The 18,527-nt window shown below is 45.5% G+C and overlaps 1 protein-coding gene across 9 annotated transcripts in view; it reads left to right on the forward strand.

The window, feature by feature from the left end:
• The first annotated feature begins 395 nt into the window (after window positions 1-395).
• Window positions 396-18,527, forward strand: part of APBB2 (amyloid beta precursor protein binding family B member 2) — a 348,955-nt gene continuing 330,823 nt past the window's right edge. For 8 of the 9 annotated variants that reach the window (XM_072944814.1, XM_072944831.1, XM_072944810.1 and 5 more), the window contains exon 1: window positions 2,385-2,584. The gene's annotated coding sequence lies outside the window, so the exon portion shown is untranslated. Of the gene's footprint in view, window positions 416-2,384; window positions 2,585-18,527 lie in introns of those variants that run through there. The other variant, XM_072944835.1, reaches the window with a different exon arrangement.

An 18,527-nucleotide genomic window follows, 5' to 3' on the forward strand; every position in this document is an offset into this window, starting at 1 on the left:
ACGGCTACTACTATAAACGTCCCTTTCCGTACGGAAGAAAGAAGCTGTGTCTCGGGAGGAGGACGAAGGAGGAAGCAAGCAAGCAAAGGAAGGTTAAAAGCTCCCCCACCCCAGCCCATCCTTTCTGGAAATACATAATTAAGGGAATTTCCTCCTGCAGCCACGGAACGTTCGGTGGCCGTTTCCGCGTCACTATTAGGGCAGCCAAGGATTTTGCTTTTTCTGGCGGTGACTTCCCGACTCCGCCTGCGGGCTTCCAGTGGGACGCCGAACGTCGCCCTCCGCCCCGGGCGAAGCCGGGCGGCGAGGCGGCTCGGAAGCCAGGCGGAGGGCGCTGCGGCCGGGGGAGGGCGCAGAAGCGCTTCCTGCGTGCGTGCGGCCGCCGGACCCGTTTCCGGAAGGCTGATTGCATCAGGTGTGGAGCCGGGCGCCTCCTGGGCCCAACCTGGCGGCCACTGCGCCTGCGCGCGTCGCCCCGCCCCGCCCCGCCAGCCGAGGACTCCACCGCGGGTTTTCCTCCGGGTCCAGAGGAGACCCAGCCGGGAGGGAAGGGGGCTGTTTACCGCCCTGGGACCCTAAGAGAGGGGGTGGCCAGGCCGGACTTCTGGGGAAACCCGAGGAGCTGTGGGGTCCGAGGGAATAGAGTACCTGCGGAAAAAGGACCTGCCTGAAAGGCTGGTGGCCGGTCCCGTCCTTCTTGCTGAGGGATGGGGTAGTCTTGAGCTAATTTCCTCGCCTCTGTTGGCGGTAAGGACATAGGCTAGAACTAGAAGGCTTTTAAATTCAGAATGCATTTTCCAAAAGTGGATTAAACTGCGGCCTCCGACTGTATGTGGTACACGGGCTCCATAGGTGGATCTTGGGGTGCAGAGACAGCCCCAAGGATGAGAAGTTTCATGTATTTATAGGGATTTCTCAGTGGCAATATTGTTTTTGTGTTGCCGGAAGGAGCGATATGACAGTTGGCCTCCAGATGGGTCTGAGGGAAATTGTTCACGGGAGCGATTTTGGAGTGCAAATGCAGAAACCCCTCCTTCTACGAGGCATCTTCCCCCAACACTCCTTCCAACCCTACTCGAGTCTGCGTCAGGGTCCCATTATACATCCTTTTATACACACTTAGTAGATTTCCCTCCTGGCACTTTTCGTGTTTGAAATGACATTTTTGAGTGATTGTTTAGTGGATGTCTGCTCCACCTCGTTGGACTAAGCTCTGTGAAGGCAGGGGTCTGGGCTTTTTTTTTTCACTGTTACCCCTAGGCTAACTATAAGACTTTGTGGGTCCTCAATAAATTTATGATGTTTGAAGGAAAAAAGTAACACCGGCCCCAACCTCATAGAGTACTCTCATGAAGAATAGAGACTGGCGAGGTGTGAGTTTGCTGTTTGGAGAAGGAGTGCATTCGGGAGGTTTGGGGAAGAGGATGAGTGAGGAGGAGCCATTACTTTGCAGTTGCTATAAATTTACTTTTAGCATAATCCTCCTGAAGGACATCCTAGGTAAAGCTGTGTGCATATGTAGAACAGTGATTCTCGAAGGTGTAGTTCCCAGACCTGGGAAGTTGGATGTACAGATGCTTGGGCCACACCACAGACCTTCTCATTCAGAGACTCTGGGTGTGGGACCCAGCAATCCGTGTTTGCAGAAACCCTCTGGACGATTGTGACGCAGGTTCAAGTTCCAAAACCACTGCATTGGGGAAGAACAACCCTAAGGATGCTTTGGGGATGTCATTCCCAGGATCTGGGGCAGAGCACTGATTACTACTTACTGAGTATTCTCTTATCAGGACCTTGCTTGTCTGTTTAAATTTGAGTTACAGTTAATGTTCCTGGAGGTGAAAAGGAAATGATGCCTTTCCTTTCCTGCAGGTGTGTTTCTCCCTTGAGGTGATCTTGCTGTGATTTTTACATCAAGGAATGGTGTGTGTGTGCGTGTGATTTGCCTGGGCTTCTAGATAGGGAGGCAGAAGAAAGGACAACTCGCCTCCAAGTTGCAGCTCGGTAGGCGTGGGCAGTTCTCATCTGAGGACATTTTCCCATTATAAGGGAGTGCAGACGTGTGGGAGAAAAGACTAGCCAGAGATAAGGTTACCCAACTGCCTTTTGGTGCAGACAGACGCCGGGCCACATGGAGGGGACGCCGGGCTGCATCGCGTTGGGGCTCAGCTCCCTGGCGCGCGTTGCCTCCCTGTCATCTTCTCAGATGATGAGGGAACCTTAGTCCGAGAGGCTCCGAAGCCTCTGCCTGCAGGGGTCGCACTAGGAGCGCGGCCCGCCCCCTCCTCCTCGGCTCCCGCCCCCGGCCCCGCCTTTCTCGGGATCGGCCCCCGCCCGGTCGGGCCCCTCCAGCCTCTCCGCGCAGCCGCCGCCAAAGCCTGGAGAAGTGGAATCTCGCCGGCGCCGCTCCCTGCGCGGGACTCGCGGAGCGGCACTGGGCATGCTCAGTCGTCGGAGCCCGTCCAGGTCTCAAGTAGGAAGCTCGTGCGCTGCACCCGCAGCTGATTCTGGCGCTCCCGGCAGGGCGAGACTGGAGCAGAGCTGACGGGCGCCGGAGCCGAGGCGGACGCCGCGCGCACTGCCGGTGAGCCCTGCTTTCTCCCTTGCTTTTGCCCTGGACCCCGGGGCTGCCCGGGAGTGCTGGTGAGAGACCCGGGCTGCGGCATCGGCATCGGCATCGGCGAGTGGCTGCGCGTAGCACTGGCGGCTGCTCCTCTCCTCCCGGCCCCGAGGGCTGCGCGGCCACTGCCGCCCGCCCAGCCGCAGCCACAGCTGCAGCAGCTGCCACCGCATCTGCAGCGGGCATCCGCTGCGGAGTCCCGTGCGCCCTGCGCCCGCGCCGCAGGGCCGGTGGCACGGCGACTGCGGGCTCACTCCTTGACTCCATCCCTCCGGCTTCTCGGCGCCGTCTTTTCCTCGGCAGCCGGGGGTCTACAGGGCCTGGGGCTGGGGAGACAGGGTTGGAGGGGGTGCGCCCGGATAGGGGCTGCGGAAGGGAAAAGTGAGGGTGGGCGCCGCGGGGAAGAGCTCACACCCCCTTGCCCTGGCACCGGCCTCCGCTGTGCGGCTGGGGCTGTAGCGCGCTCTTGCCGGGGAGTTGAAGACCCGGCTGGCTTCTCGGGGGTTCAGAGCCTAGCCGCCGCGAGATCAAACGGGGAAAAGTTCATTTCTTCCTCGGAGGCGGGGAGCGTTTTAACTAGAAAATGGCTGTGCGAAGGGGACCGAATCAGGGAAGCTGGTCCTGAAAGCCACTCTGCTGCCCGCCGGGCGGAATGGAGGGTTGAACGCTAGAAATGACATTTGTGCTAGGAAAACATTGCTGGACGGGGAGAGGGAAGCGGGGTCCCATAGAAACAATGAAAGGTGATCTTGACGTCGGCGAAGGGATCTAGAACTGAGGGGTCAGGGGCGAAAGGCCGAAGGAGCGTGGGGCTTGAATTAAAAAATTAATGAGAAATTGGAGAAATCAGATTTCGAGTTGTGGTCGTTTTGTAGTCAAGCTCTGCTCAGTTTAAGCCACGACTGTCACAGACTGTAGTGGATGGATTGAGTGGTTGGGGAGGGCCAGCGTTAAGGTCAGTGTCCGAAGCTCAGACAAGACTGGACCCAGTTTTAAGAAGTCCCTCAGTCACCCGCTTTATGTTGCGCCTGACGACTTAGGTAAAATATTTAAAGGATTGTCATAAAATGCTGCCAGCAGTGGTGTTTGAATTCCAAGAAATGAGGAAACTTTGTGAGGTTGGCCTTGGTTTGTCATTTGTTTTAACATTTCACTGATTTAAAAAGCAAACAGTGGCTTTTCTGATCCATTGTTCTGGTTTTGGTCCCTTAAGTCTTTGACTCCCCCCACCCCCACCATGGATTTAAAATCTTGCCCTCAAATGGCTATGACAATTAAGAATATCTGAATTCGTGTAGCAGACCTTTCAGGAAGGGGGATTTCTTTATGAACTTAGGTAGCTGCTTTGTTGTGTTTTTAGTTTGCTTGAAAGCAGTATTTACTCAGCAGTTGTTTATTGTAACTTGCAGAGTCCTGGAAATGGCACTGTTTTGAAAACAAGGCATTGGTGGAGAGATGGGGAACCTCCACGCTGGGGGAAATGCTGAGAACACAGGTGGCGGTAGAATACAATGGGCTTGTAGTTGGAACTCCAGGGAGAAAACAGATGCAAAATTTCTGTAGCTGTCCCTTGGTCGTGAACTTATTGGATGACCCCGAAAAATCATTCAGGGTCTTTTATAAGCAGGGTTTGGTCTAGATGCTTGCTCAGAATTTTTGAGAAAGGACTCTAAAGTTGAGATCCTTTTCCAGGGAAGGTGTTTTTAACATACTTTCATTCTCTCTTCAAAAGGATACTTTTAATTAATAATTCACCTGCAAGGAGTCAGCACAATCCCACTTTCTAAAACTTTTATAAAGTGGTAGTAGAAAAATCAGTGTGCTGAAGTGTAAAATACTGGCGTTTTACAGTTAACTGGAGTAACGAGGATACTGACTGAAAAATTATTTAGGGAAAGACTACTAAATGGTGTAAGAATCCACATGTACAAAGATAGAATACTGTAAGCTGTTAACTCTTTTTTGTGTCATGTTTCAACTTTTTAATGACTTTTTTCTTTCCCTGCCAACAGAGAAACAAACATTGAATTCCACCCCCCTTTTTCTTTTTTATTAATCATGAATCAATCAGGAATTAATACTTGAAAGGCTTACCATTATACTAAAACAGTGTTACGCTGATTACCCTGATTTCACGGTATCTAAATTTATCTTTTAAGATAAATGGAATGTTGTGTTTCTATACCTTCTTCAGTTATGCTATTAAAATAGCCAATACCCTGCTGATATAACACCTTAAGTTTTCCAGGGGCATAGGACAGACTTTTAGGAGAGTATTGTAAGAAAGTATTACTAGTTATGGAGGTGATACTTATTTTTCTGTTCCATGTTAAGGAAACTAGCGTTTGTTCAATACTTACTGTGTGTCAAGTCTGATACTCAACTTCTTACATATATTATCTTATGTGTCCGTATCTTTGACATAAATTTCAGCTTCCCGAGAAAAATCCCTCTGAGGAGGAGGGCAGTCCTCTGCTTGCACAGCAATAGAACTTGAAAGTTTCATCTTATATGAGACTAACTTCAACTGGTTTCATTATTATTCAGTAAGCATTCGCTTCTAAAACATATTTGGTTTGTTATTTAGAATTAGATTTGATTGGAACAGCATGTCTCAAATGATTTGAATGTTTTTTAGAAGCTTCTGTGCAGATTTAAAAAACTGTTTTATGTTCATTTGTCTTCAGCAGTGTTGTACTACCAACAAATAAACTTAAGGAAGCTAAGCCCAGATTACCCATTTTAATTGTACGTATTAGTGCATATTCTGCATGTTGACATGTGTTGATGGTGTTTCTTTTGGTTGAAATGTTTTGTCACAGGCAGAGTGACAGACTCTCCACGATAAAGAGTCAGGTGGGATTCAGTGGAAAGATCTCCAGCCAGGGACTCCCAAGACTTATTTCTGGGCCAGGGGTCATCTGCTACTTAAATTTACTCTGTAGCCTTGAGAAAGTCAGTCCACCTCTTTGGGTCTCAGTTTTCCCATCTGTAAAATGAAGGAGTTGCAGTAGAATGCACCCTCTGGGCTTCTGTTGGGCCTTCTTGTCTCAGTAAAAGGGTCTGTGATGCAGCCATTTGAAAAGATGGGACTAAGTCTGGCCTGTCGTGCTTTGTGGAATGCCTTTCCTTTTTGGCCAGTTCCTACTTCCCTTTTAGTTTTTAATTTGTCAAAGAATGGTTGGCATAAAATTAACTCTGTGGTGCTGCCAAGTTTAGGTAGGAGATAAGTTAATGCTTGATTTGGGTAAAGCTGTTTAGATACTTGAAACAGTTTTATAGCATCTTCTGAGGGGAGATTCTGCTCTTGGGCACTCAGATCATCTGAGAAAGAAGCTTCCTCTGGGGCTGCAGAGGAGTGTCCTGTGCCTTGGTTACCAGGGCCCACCCATGTAAAATTTTGGCAAGCTTTTCCCCATGTCCCTGTGCTGTCTCTTCAGCTCTTGACCAGAAATGCAGCCCTTGGCCTCTGGAATAAAATTAGCATTATTTCATGTTAGCGTCATTACTCTTTTGAGCAGGTGCCCATGGTTGGCTGCTGCTATAGCAGGAGTGATAGCTGTTGGAATGCACCTACGTGAACTTTTTTGGGGGTGCTGGGGCAAGCTATGATGATGGGGCAGAGAGCCAAGGAAACCTATCCTATTTGGTATTTGCAGTGTATTTTGCTTTTTTGTTTTTCTTTTTTGTATTTTGCTTTTAAGATGCTCACAAAACTCAGCCTCATAAACCTTTGAGGCAGGTGAAGAGAAGCCAGAGTTATCAGCATTTGAATAAGTGATAATAAGTAGACAGTGAGTCTACTGCTTCTGATCATAACCGGGCTCCGGGATTGCTGGGCCCCTGGTAGGAGTTGGGCAGTAACTCCCAACACCAGATGAGAGCTGGAAGAGAGGAGGCACACGGAAGGTGGAAGATCAAGTCATCACAATTTGACAAGAAGTAAGAAGCCCTGACAGGTCTGAAGGCATTAGAGGCCATTGTGTGTAGTTACAGGAGACATTTATTTTCTACACAATCTTATTTCTGTAATATTTGAATCTTAGCTAGTCTTCTAAGCATTGAACAAATGCTCAGACAGGCATCATTTTTATAATCAGGAAAAAAGTGACAGTGTATCATTGATTGGTATATAAAATGTGCAGGTTCATATGGACAATGATGGAAACAATGAATGGTTTGGAATTACGGATTAGAGTTTTTCTTCATTGTTTGTTAATGATTTGATAGTGGTTATAAATAAAGCAAACCATTCTGTCCTTTGTCTCTTGGGGAAATCGTGCAAAATTTTGTCTGCTAGGTAATAATAGGTTTTTGAAGTGTAACTCGACTGGAAAGTATGCTTCAGGAGTGCTTGGAGTGGGAGGAAGCGTGGTTTTGTTTTTGTTTTTTTCCTTTTCAAGTTGACTAAAAAGAATTCACTTTTGGAAGTGAGCTAGGAGAAGTGTGCTTTTAGAAGGATGAGGTTGAGGAGAATCTGCAGAGCTCCAGAGAGTGATGGGGAATGCTGTTGTTGAAAAAAGAAGGCTTGGCATTACTAGTGGTGTGGAATGTAGCATTTCCCAAATCGCTGCCCTATGAATCAGAGCTCAGCTTCTACACAATTTGTAAGTAAATGAGTGTCTAATACACGCATATCACAGTGCTAGGACTGCTGTCTGTTGGTGATGTTTCCTCCATCCTTATCCAAGTGATAATGATGACCATGTAGTGAATATTTCATAAGTGTGTTCCAATAAAAAGATGTGTCCTTTTCTCTGGGATTATACCATTCTGTTAGGGGGTAAGATTTCAGATATGAATTGATGGGAATATTTTTATTTGGCAGCTTAATGGTCCATGAAATTGATCAGTCTGGGAATCTGGGCCTGAGATGGAGAGAGCTCTACCCTCAGGATGAAGCTGAGTCGTGGAGACTGGGCCAGACTGGAGCTTGTGGGTGGGCTGATGGGGCCTCTGGGCCTTCCAGGAATGTCAAGTCACTGGAACAGACCCAAGGTCTCAGGAGCTGAGAAGCAGCTAATTTTGAAAGTGCTCTGGGAACCAGCAACTATTTTTGAATTATAGCCCAAGAATGACAAGGAAAGCATCAAGATGAAAGATGAGTTTCTGAGAGAGCAGAAAGGACAAGTGACTGAAATGTCAATTTTAGCAAGCAGGGCCTCAAAATGACAGATCTTGGTGTTTGTTTCATTGCGTGCAGGCCTCTTTCTGCCAAAATAGCACGCTTTAGCAATTCAGGGTTGGTGATTCTAGGAAATGCTGATGGAGTTAAAGCCACAGAACCAAGATTTGTGTTATAGCCAGTTTGGTTTGGACCTCTGCTGTATCATGCCCTCCAGGATGGGCCTTGATAAAGCACTAGAGGAAGTTTAAGAATAATTTACTCATGGAATTGGTATTATTCACCTTTAGTCTGAGTTGCTGTTAGGGGGTGGGGGATGAGTAAAACAAAACAAAACAAAACAAAACCAAAAACCCTGCAAATTATTTCTGGGTTTTAAAGAGTAGCTTAAGGAAATAGGTAGTAATGTATTTTCAGATAATACTTTAAAAATCTGTGCTTAGTACTATTTGGATCTCATTGGTCATAATAATAATGTATGATTAATATTGTGGAACTCTTACTTTGTGCTAGAGCTTTGTAGCTTTTACCCTATTTAATTCTTACAAAACACTGTGGTGCTGTTCCCATTTTACAGATAAGGAAACTGAAGTCCTTTTCACTAAAGGCTGCACACTGAACATTGATGCTTGATCTGGAACTGTAGTCAACACAGAGGAGTCCATGAGTTGCTGAGGAACTGACAGGGAGAAGTAACATATGTTAATTAAGGGCAAGCTCTGCCTGCTGCTATAGAGGGAACATTTCACTTAGTCTTTTGGGGTACCTCCTTTCTTCTCCTTTTATAGGTGAGGAAACTATGGTTCAGAAACATTAAAGGACTTGCCCAGGCTCTAAACAAAGCCTGTATTCTTCTTCACATCACAGCATGAAACTTTCCTAAATTCAGCCTTTGGGGAAAAAGGTGAAATTTTCATCTTTCCTCCATTTTCAAAATGGACATTAATCTAAATCTGCATACTGAGTGGTGGAGCTGTTGCCTCTCGGTTATGGCTCCAATGTGCATTTCTTTCCTGTGAACACAAATTGAGTAGTAGGAAAATCCAGATATAATTTCTAAATATGTTTGAAACTAAGGGTGGCTGTGTTGAATCTTTCTGGGCAGATGCCAGTCTAGGATATTTCTGCTATAAATAAAATGCACCAGAATCTGATTGGTTGTCACATGCCAATCAGGAGGCAGCGTTGGGGGTGACAGAGGCCTCTGGTGACTGGAGAAAGTTGTTGTGAGGATTTCAGAGCTTCTCCAGCAGCCCTGAGGCCGACTTGAGGCTTCTGGCTACTCAAGTGATGGGTCTGGAGCGAGGATGGTGGGTGCCTCTTCCTGGGAGCATTCTGCATGCTCCTGGTTATTGGCTCTGTTCTTACCTTCTGATCTTCATTTGGTTTCCCAAGTAGACCTTTGTCCTGGGCAAGAGTCAGTCAGCACACCTGCCACACTGAGGATCTCGATTTGCTGGGCAGTACTGTGTGTCAGTGGAAGTTATGAATAAATAGAATTTCCTTAGCATGAGTTAGGTTTCTTGAGCTGATTCACTACTGGGTGAATGAATATAATTGAATTTCTGAGCAGGGCTGAAGCATGGTCTGGACTCACAGTGAGCTTCAGAGGGGTATAGATACTTCAGGAAACACTGATTCAACCTCAGATTCTGACCAGAGGCTCTTATCCTCCCTGCTAACCAAGCTTTATTTATTGATAGCTTTTCCAGATCACTAGTGAAGACAGACATGCATTCAGTTGGGGTCGCCCAGAAAGCTTGGCTTCATTTGTCCATGCCTTTGTTCAGCAAGTGGTTCCTGAGCAATGCCTTGTGCCAGGTACGGTGTGAAGTTCAGGAAGACAGAGAGGAGTATACCAGAGCATCTTCATCAGGTGCTGCAGTAGGGGCACGCGGGTGAGGCTCTGAGGGGATGGAGAGTCGGGAGCCGTACAGAACAGGAGTGGTGGCAAAGGACTGCTGTAAGCCCCACTGCAGAAAACCCTTCAGATGTCTCCTTTTCCATGTTTCTCTGACTCAGTGGAACTGCTGTAGCCTGCCATCTGACACCTAGGATTTGCTGCTGTTTCTAGAAAGGACCTAGAGATTTGGCCTTGAAATGTCTATGGCTGTGGTTCTCAGAGGGGGCAGTTTTGCCCCCCACCCAGGGAACGCTTGGCAATACTCTCTGGAGACATTTTTGATTGTCATGGTGGCATCAAGTGGGTGGGGGCCAAGGATGCTGCTAACTCGTCCAAGCACAGGACGGGCCTAGGGGGTACCTAGAGGTTCGGTGGTCACAAGCCAGACTCTCAGGATTCCAGTACTGCTCTGCGATTCCATAGCCACGTGGTCGTGGATGTCACAGTTACATTTGGGCAACAGAATTACACAGCCCAAGGTTCCTCACGGTGTGGTTGTTATGAGGATTTCATGGGTGAATGAATGATAAGGGCTTACAGCAAAACTTGGCATAAGGTAAGACCTTAACAGTTATTATTATTTTTAGTTTCAAGCAAAAACTTTAGCTTTTGACTCTGAAGAGCTGGAATTTAGTTTGGAGAATCCAGGATAGCCGAGCAAACCTGTGGCACCACCTCTCAGTTTGCTTTGCTGTAAGAATTGCCCATTGTTTTTGTTTCTCTGGTTCCTTTTTGTCCATGGCCTTTATTTCCCACTGTTTCCATCTCTTGATTCTAGGACTTTCGATAGCTTTGCCTTTCATCCTTTTTTTCCCCCCAGGGATCCAAATTTATGCCTTTAGTGAACCTTCCCCCTAGAGGACTGGGAAATATATTTATGATTTTCCTTAGCTCTGTCTATTTTGGGAATGGTGAGAAGACGGGAAGCAGGTCAGGGGAGACTTTGCATTACTTCCTGATCGTCACAGCTCCCTTCTCTATAAAACTCTGTGCAGGATTGAGAGGCAGGTGGTACTGCCTGCTGAGTAACTCTTCCCTCTGCTCCCACCAACTCCACCCCCAAGTTAGGTGCCTGCTGTTTCCAAAATACCCTGTAATTAGGTCACAACATTATCTGCCTGTTTGAAATCATTTCTAAAAATCAAAGCAAAGACTCTGACTGTCTCACTGGGATTTGCAATGTCTCTGTCCTCTACTTAGGGGCTTTGCAGAGTTGTTCTGAAAACAAAGGGAAGCGAACTTGTTATCTCAATTAGGTGGCAGTCTCTCTGTGGCCTAGAACTGTGTTGTATTTTCACTTGCAAATATGCTCAAACCATGATCCTTTCTGACTTTCGGCAGGGAGACGAGCTTGTGGACTCCACTCTACTCAACAGATCAGATTTACTTTTGAATTTTCATAACATGCTTTACTTTTAAATGTTTTTTTTTTCATTTGGTGTTTTGAATGGTATTAGCAGACTAGAGAAAAATTAAATTCAGTTGATAATAGCTATCTAATTCTTTCTCTCTCCCCCGAATGAGAGCAGTGGCCTCTCGGTGGCCTCCTGGCTTGTCCAGCTCCATTCATTCAGTTTGGCTTCCCAAGCTCTGGGCGCTGTTCCAAAGGATGTACATGGAAACTGACCAGGACAGCCACTGCCTCTGCCTGCTCGACGCTGTCGGTCTGTAGGGAAAGACTGACAGCTAAACAACTAACTACGGTAAATGTGATGTGTACTACCGGAAGCATTCAGGGCTTCCCAGACCAGCACCTGCCCTGTCTGGGTGTGGGGTGTGCGTCAGGCAAGGCTTCCCAGGAGAAGGGATGCTCAGTCTGTCCCACTGCACCCCTGGTGCCTCCGTGTCTGCAGCTGCCTGAGACGCCCTGACTGCCAGCCATTTCTGATAGGGTGCCTCCACTTTCCTTCCCATCATATCGCCTCTCACCTAGGAGTCTGCAGCTCCTTCTCTGTGGCCTCTCCTTGTTCTCAACACTGCCTCCCAGGTGATCTTTTGAAATCTGGGGGTCTGGGCACGTCCCAACCCTCAGGGCTCCTCACTGCCCTCTGGAGGAGCTCAGCTCCTTGGCGCTGCACCTGACCCCTTTCATGATCTGCTGAGCTCTCTGTCTTGTGCTCTGAGCTCCAGCCTCACTGTTCTTACAAGGTGCCAGGTTTTTCTCGGGCCTTTTATCCTGTTCCCCTCGCCTGCAACCATTCTTACCATCTGCCTCTTCTTTACCTGCTTGACTTTTTTGCTCCTCCTTCAGGAAGTAGCTTAATCATCATCCACCTCAGTGTGTGTCAGGATGACCCGAGGGCTTGTTAAAACACACATTGCTGGCCCCACCCCAAAGTTTCTGATCCCACAGGTCTTTGGTGTGGCCTGATGCAAGTTTGCACTTCTAACAATTTCACAGGTGATATTGATGCTTCTGGTCTGGGGACCACACTTGGAAGACCACTGGGGTTCATAGTCACCTGGGACAAGGTGACTGGCTCTTCTTGCTCCCCCAGTAGATTCCTTACGCCCACTTACAGCCCGCCTTCGTTGTCACACGGGGTTGTAACCATTTACTTCCCTGGCTTCCCTCCTCAGCTGCTAAGCCCTCGAGGGATATACTGTGACTTCCTGATCATTGTGTTCCCAGTGCTTAGGAAGTCCTGGGCACTTGATATACATTTGTCAAAGAATGAGTATATGAATGGAAAAGAACTTTATCATTGGAGGCTTTGATAAATGATCAAAGCCTCCTGGATATTTTCAGCATCTGGTTTTCCTGAGAGTTTATTCCTGATTATGATGATGTTAATGGGTTGGTATGAGTTAATGTAAGAGCTGGTTAACTTTGTGGTTTTATGTTCAAATTCTAGAGAAGTCTAAGGGAGGGGCTCACTTTAAACTCATTATTGTTTCTGGAAGGACTCAGAAATACATAGTCTTCTTATGGTGGCTCAGTATGAAAATATGTGTCCACAGGAAATGCAGATGTCATTTAATTTAGCAACCACAGCATAAGCATGGCCTCTTTATTTGAAATAATAAATCTTATTGAACCCAAATTAAATATAACCAGATGTGTAAGTAATCATTTATCCAAACCAGAGGGAGGGATAGCCAGAATACCTCATTTACTTATTCATTCTGCAAAAGTTGATTAAGCTCTTACTATGTGCCAGTGGGCCCTGAGGGTATGGCACCGAGTACCTGCTCTGCTGTCTTGGTGCGAGAGGTTATGAAGAACATGGAGATGGGGATGTGATGCAAAGTGTCTAGCAGGTATTTGGTCCTAGTAGGTGACTAGTAAGCTGTTCCCTGAGTGGCAGTAATTGGCGGCCATGTCGCGATCATGACATGGAGAGGAGCAATTTCAGGCCAAGAGAATGGTGCAGGGCCTCACCTCAAAGCATCTCTTTGAAGGCGGGGATAAAGTAGGAGTTTGGGATTCACAGATACACACTACTACATATAAAATAGATAACAGCAACCTACTATATTACACAGGGAACCGTATTCAGTATCTTGTAATAACCTATGATGGAAAAAGAATACATGTATGTATGTATGTATAACTGAATCACTTTGCTGTGCACCTGAGACTAACACAACATTGTAGATCGACTATACTTCAATTAAAAAAAAAGGATAGTCAAGGAATACATTAGAAAAAAATCTTTTCAAGAAATCCTGGTGTTCCTGTAGTCCCGAAAACTGGATTGATGTCTCCTTGTTATTGTGCCTGCTCTTCTAGGCCTCGGCTTCTAAACTTCCTTCCATTGCCTCGAAAGCACTGTTCCCCAAAGTGATTGGAAACTCAAGTGATTGGGAATACATTGTGAATAAAGGTTTCTGCCATTAAATTCAGAAAGCTGCATCTGCCCACTCTCCCCAGCAGCATATTCAAAACGTCCTGCTGGAAAGAGGCTCATTAACTTCATTTAATCTAGCATTGGCCTGTGGGTCCATTTTGCTCAGTCTCTTCCGAACTATTGTTTCTCCGTGCACACCATGGACAGCCAACTGTAAAGGTCCTGCTTTGCCTGCACCTAGAAGAGCAACTCACGTGAGGCAGACTGCTCTTTGTTCACCCCCCAGCAGCTTTCTCATTGTTGTAGAGCCCGTAGCATCTTTGGTGGGGACAGGATTTCTCATACTGGTTTTGCTCGTGCCTTGTGCTCAGTTGAACAGTGCCACGACTTGAGGCCAGAGATCAGTTGTGTTTAGAGCCCGAGAGGTCATTGCTCGTTCAGTGCATTCAGGGGAGGAGCTGGCTGTAATGCTCTTGAGACTCAAGCCATTTCTGCATGTGCTTTTGCCTCAGTGAGTGAATGGAGAGTGGTTTTTTGACCTGAATTGTTGAAATTATGACTGCATTCTGTCTTCTTTTGGGTATCTAGACAGTGCCTAGGAGGTCAGCTGACTCTAGGTGGAAGGCAGGAGAGAGGAGTGACCTGCTGGAGTGGCTAAGGGTGAGCACTAGGGATGAGAAAAATAAACCTAGGGGTCAGGCTTGGTTAACACTGGACTGGAGTTTTGCTGACATTTTAGAATCTTAATCCCAATGTAAAATATATACACATTGGCTTTTAGATTTCCTTTCTGTTGAGATGTGTTTAGTTTTGGTCCTTCCTGAAGTCAGAGCAGGTGGGCTAGGTCTGTGTCTTTGAAGAGTCTTATTCTCTGACCAGTCTGGTTCTTGTTTGGCACAGAGCCAGGAAAGGGTCTAGGTGGGGTGAGCTCACTGAAAATTTTCATTTGAGGAAGAGCCTGGGATGAGTCTTTTTGAGAGAATATTTATGTGGGTAGAATAATCAGAGTAAAAGGGTGTTTGGTTCAGTTGTCAGTGATGGGAAGAAGCTCCTCTCCTGTGCTGCTGATTTTTTGTGCTTGGGGCAGTTTCTAGAAAATTGAAGCAGGACTTCACTAAACAGAGGGTTAAAAGAAGCTGCAGATGTAGATGGAACAGCCCCGTAAACCCTCCACCCAGGGAAGAGCCAGGAGTGGAGCACTGGGGAGAATTAGGGCTTGGAGTCCCTTGGGGGTTCCTTCTGGTTCTGGGAACTTAGACTTTGAATTTACAGTGATTAGTCTTTTTTGGTCCCCCTTGTCAGTGTCCTCTTTTCATGGCATTGGTACTTTCCCTGAATGAGACAGGAGATTTAACGTGAAAGCAGATAAGTTGGATACCACGAGTGTGGTCAGGACTTCCACGTCTTCAACCGTCTATTACCTCGAAATTCAGGGGTGAAAGCCCCCTGCATTCGAATTAAATATATTCCCATGATTTGAGCAGAAAGTGTATGAGCAGTGGTGCGACAAAAGTAACGCTCACCGCTCTTATTCATGAGACTACGCAACTGGGTCAGTGTCGTTTTCTAAAAATGTCTCTTTTTCCAGGACTTGGGGTTATTTGTGCTAAAATAAATAAAGGAAGTCTTGCATTCCATCAACTTACGTATAATGTTCTCCCGATCAAAGTCATCTCCTGCTGACTTGAGTTTTATTTTAGCTTAAATCATTTTCCTTTACTGGTATTAGATCCTGCTGTTATGTGTATATTTTACAAGCTCCAAGTAGAAACAAGAAACAAAAATAAGATGTGGCATTTTATTGAATTTTATCTTTTCCACCCTTTTGTTCTGAGAACGTGTGGCTTACAAGAGAAGCCAATAAAAATAGACAACTGGGGAGAGTGTTGATTTTTGGCATTATTAGCTTTATTTCTTGTTAAGAAAATGGGATTTTCATTAGATGCTGTTGTGCGGTTTTCCACTGAGAGACGTAATGGTGGGATGGATGGTCACAGTCATAGACGATATATATTTTTGCTTAACATTTAAATGATTGTCGTATGAATGTTTGTAAAGGTGTTACTTTCTGCAGCACCAGCAATTCAGCAGTGTGGTACCATTTTGCCGAAAAAAATTTCCTTGTATTAGAGTGAAACTTCAGGCAATTTAAACTTATTTCTATCATAGGAGAGCTTGGTGAATACAAGTTTTCTTTGGGGGGTTGGTTGGGGAGGTGATTAGGTTTACTTATTTATTTATTTTTTGGAGGAGGTGCTGGGGATTGAACCCAGGACCACATGCATGCTAAGCATGCACTCTACCACTTGAGCTATATCCTCCCCTACTAGTGGATACTAGTTTTCATGAAAGCACATTTACTTTTCCTTAGTGTTGACCTTGAAAGCTAACTTCTGAAATACTTGCAGATACATCGTTTTGATAGATGGTTTAGCTAAAAGAAGAGGGTGCCCAACGTGATGCAGTTATAAAGTTTGTTTGCATAAAGCAAAAGATGATGAAAGAATGGGTAGAAATGAACAGACATTTCATGGTGATGTTGTGGGTGACTTTGTCGGCTTTCTCTCTCTTCTTCCCCAGCCATCCTCAGTGTTTTTATGTCCTTTTAGCAGTGAGAAAAAGGGAAAACCGTAATTCTCCTGAATTCATTTTTAATTCATCTAAAGGATGTGCATTTCAGGGGTGTTTCTTCGAAAGACTAACTGGGAACAGAGAGAACTGCTTGCTGTGCTTAGTGACACAAGCCAGTCACCAAAGGGAAAGTATTGTATGAAGGTACTTAGCTGTGATGCCTGGAGAAGACAGAGTCATAGAGACAGAGAGTAGAAGGGTGGCTGCCAGGGTCTGGAGGGAAGAGGTGGTGGGGAGTTAGTGTTTAATGGGTCCAGAGTGTCAGGTGGGGAAGATGAAAAAGTTCTGGAGATGGATGGTGGTGATAGTTACACAATAGTGTGAATGAATTTAATTCCACATAACTATACACTTAAAAATGCCTAAAATGATAAATTTTGTTATGTATATCTTGCCACAAAACCCCCAAAAGTTTAACAACAACAAAAATAAATAAATTAAAAAACAAAAAACAAAAAACAAAACCAGTCCTGTGTCTTCACCAGCCCAGGTACTGTGACTCAAGGAGTCTTGACTGATTGTCATTTGGAACCTGCAGGAGGAATTAATTTGCTTTGGACTGAAGTGCCTCAGGGCCTGTCCTAACCTCTGTGCAAACTGCCACTGGGGCTGAGGCTCTAAGGGATGGGAGGGCAAGGACCCCAGGAGCTGGGGAAGGTGGAGGTGCCACTCACCTGAACCTGACCTTGAAAGCTTTCAAAAGCTTTCTTTAGTGTGGAACTAACACTGACCCAGACGCAAATTGTAAACTGGGTATGCTCTATGTGGGCCATGTTTTTGACTGTGTGTGTTACTGACTTCTACTTGGGGATGAAGTGATTTGGTAAAAATTAATCTTCACTGGGATGTCCTCAAAAACCGTGGCACCTTTCGCATTTATACTGTTGAGTGTGCCCTTATAGCCAAATGACCAGGTGGCAGAACCCTTCTTTTGCTTGTCCGTGTTGTTCTAAAGAGAGTATAGACTTTAGATCTGGACAGAATCCACTTCCAATTTGGGCCCTGCCCTGGGATAGGTGGGTAAAAGCAGGCACCCTGCTGAAGCCACAGTTTCTCCATCTATAGAATATCTACAATGAATGATACCTACCTGGGTGGGTGGGGGTTTACTGTGATAATGTGAAAATGTGTGCTATAAAGTGAACAAGATACTTACTTTCTTGATTTCCTGTTGTAGAAATGATCAGTAGGTTGACCAGACATTCTAGATTAATCCCACATATTTTACTGTGCTATGGAAGATGGTCCTTGATCAAAAACTTACATACTATTTAGGATTAAAATATTTAAAAAGTTAGTTCTTTAAAAAAAAAGGCTTATGGGGAGACATTTGTTATTGGTAGTAGGTTTTTAATGCTTTATATTCAACTCCATGGTCTTGGTGATGTTTGTTACCTCACCCCTCCCCTTTTAGTGTCTTCAGAGAACGTGGATGGCAGTTCCTCAGTGTGTTTGATGCCTCATATTGTAGTTGGATAGGTTTGGAAGACCTACGGTTTGGGATTTGATCCTGGATCAGTGTCTATCAGTAGAAGTGACCTACTTTTTCTCACCTGAAGGAGGACCTAGAGAAATGATAAGGCTTCATGTTTATTGAGCACTTACTGTGACACAACAGTCACTGTGATGAACGCGTTACATGGAGATCACTGGGCGCCTCACCTGTATGAGATAACTGCTGCAGTTATCTGCAAAGACAGGTGGGGAAGCCAGGTTGTCCAAGGGCACCCAGCCCGAACAGGTGGTAGGCTGACGGTAGATTATGAGGACAGAACTTGGCTCGGTAAATGTGAACGCAGGTACTTGAGTGCATACGCACAACCTTAAATTAATATTTCCCTGAGACTACGAGAGCTATCAGATAGCAAAAGCAGGAATTTCCCAAGAAGAGAGAGTCTAAGGACCAACCAGCATGAGAAAGCTCATGTCAGAGACACCAACTGCATTGGTTGTAATTGTAGCTGCTTTGCATTTTTTTCTAACTGCTGTTTAAACAAAGACAATGTCTACACTCTGTAGGGTGATATATACTTTTAAAGGATGTAACTGGGATTGTGATTTTTTCTTTAGGAAAAAAAAAATCAGTTATTTCTCTAATCACTGAGCATTCTGTCCTGAGAATGCCCTCAGTGTAATTACGAAGGAAAAGCTCCAGCCGCCAGGGGTGAGCGACTGGCGGTCTTGAAATGTTCTGTAAATATATTAGTCTGAAAATTGCATTTTAATGTGGTGTACTAGCAAAATTGAATTTTACTTGCTAAATTATTCCATGTTAATAGTGGTCTTTTCCTACAGGAAGTCTGTTACTTTATTTTAAAAATAGGTCATTTGTTTCTTCCAAAATAATTGAACCATCCTTTAGAATAAGCCGTTACTACTTCCATTTCTGTTTGAATCAAGACAATGATGGAATACAAGAAAGTAATAGAATTTCAGGTCCAGAATTTGATTTTGGGA

The sequence above is a fragment of the Vicugna pacos genome, chromosome 2 (genome assembly GCF_048564905.1).
Source record: "Vicugna pacos chromosome 2, VicPac4, whole genome shotgun sequence".
NCBI classification, from domain to species: domain Eukaryota; kingdom Metazoa; phylum Chordata; class Mammalia; order Artiodactyla; family Camelidae; genus Vicugna; species Vicugna pacos.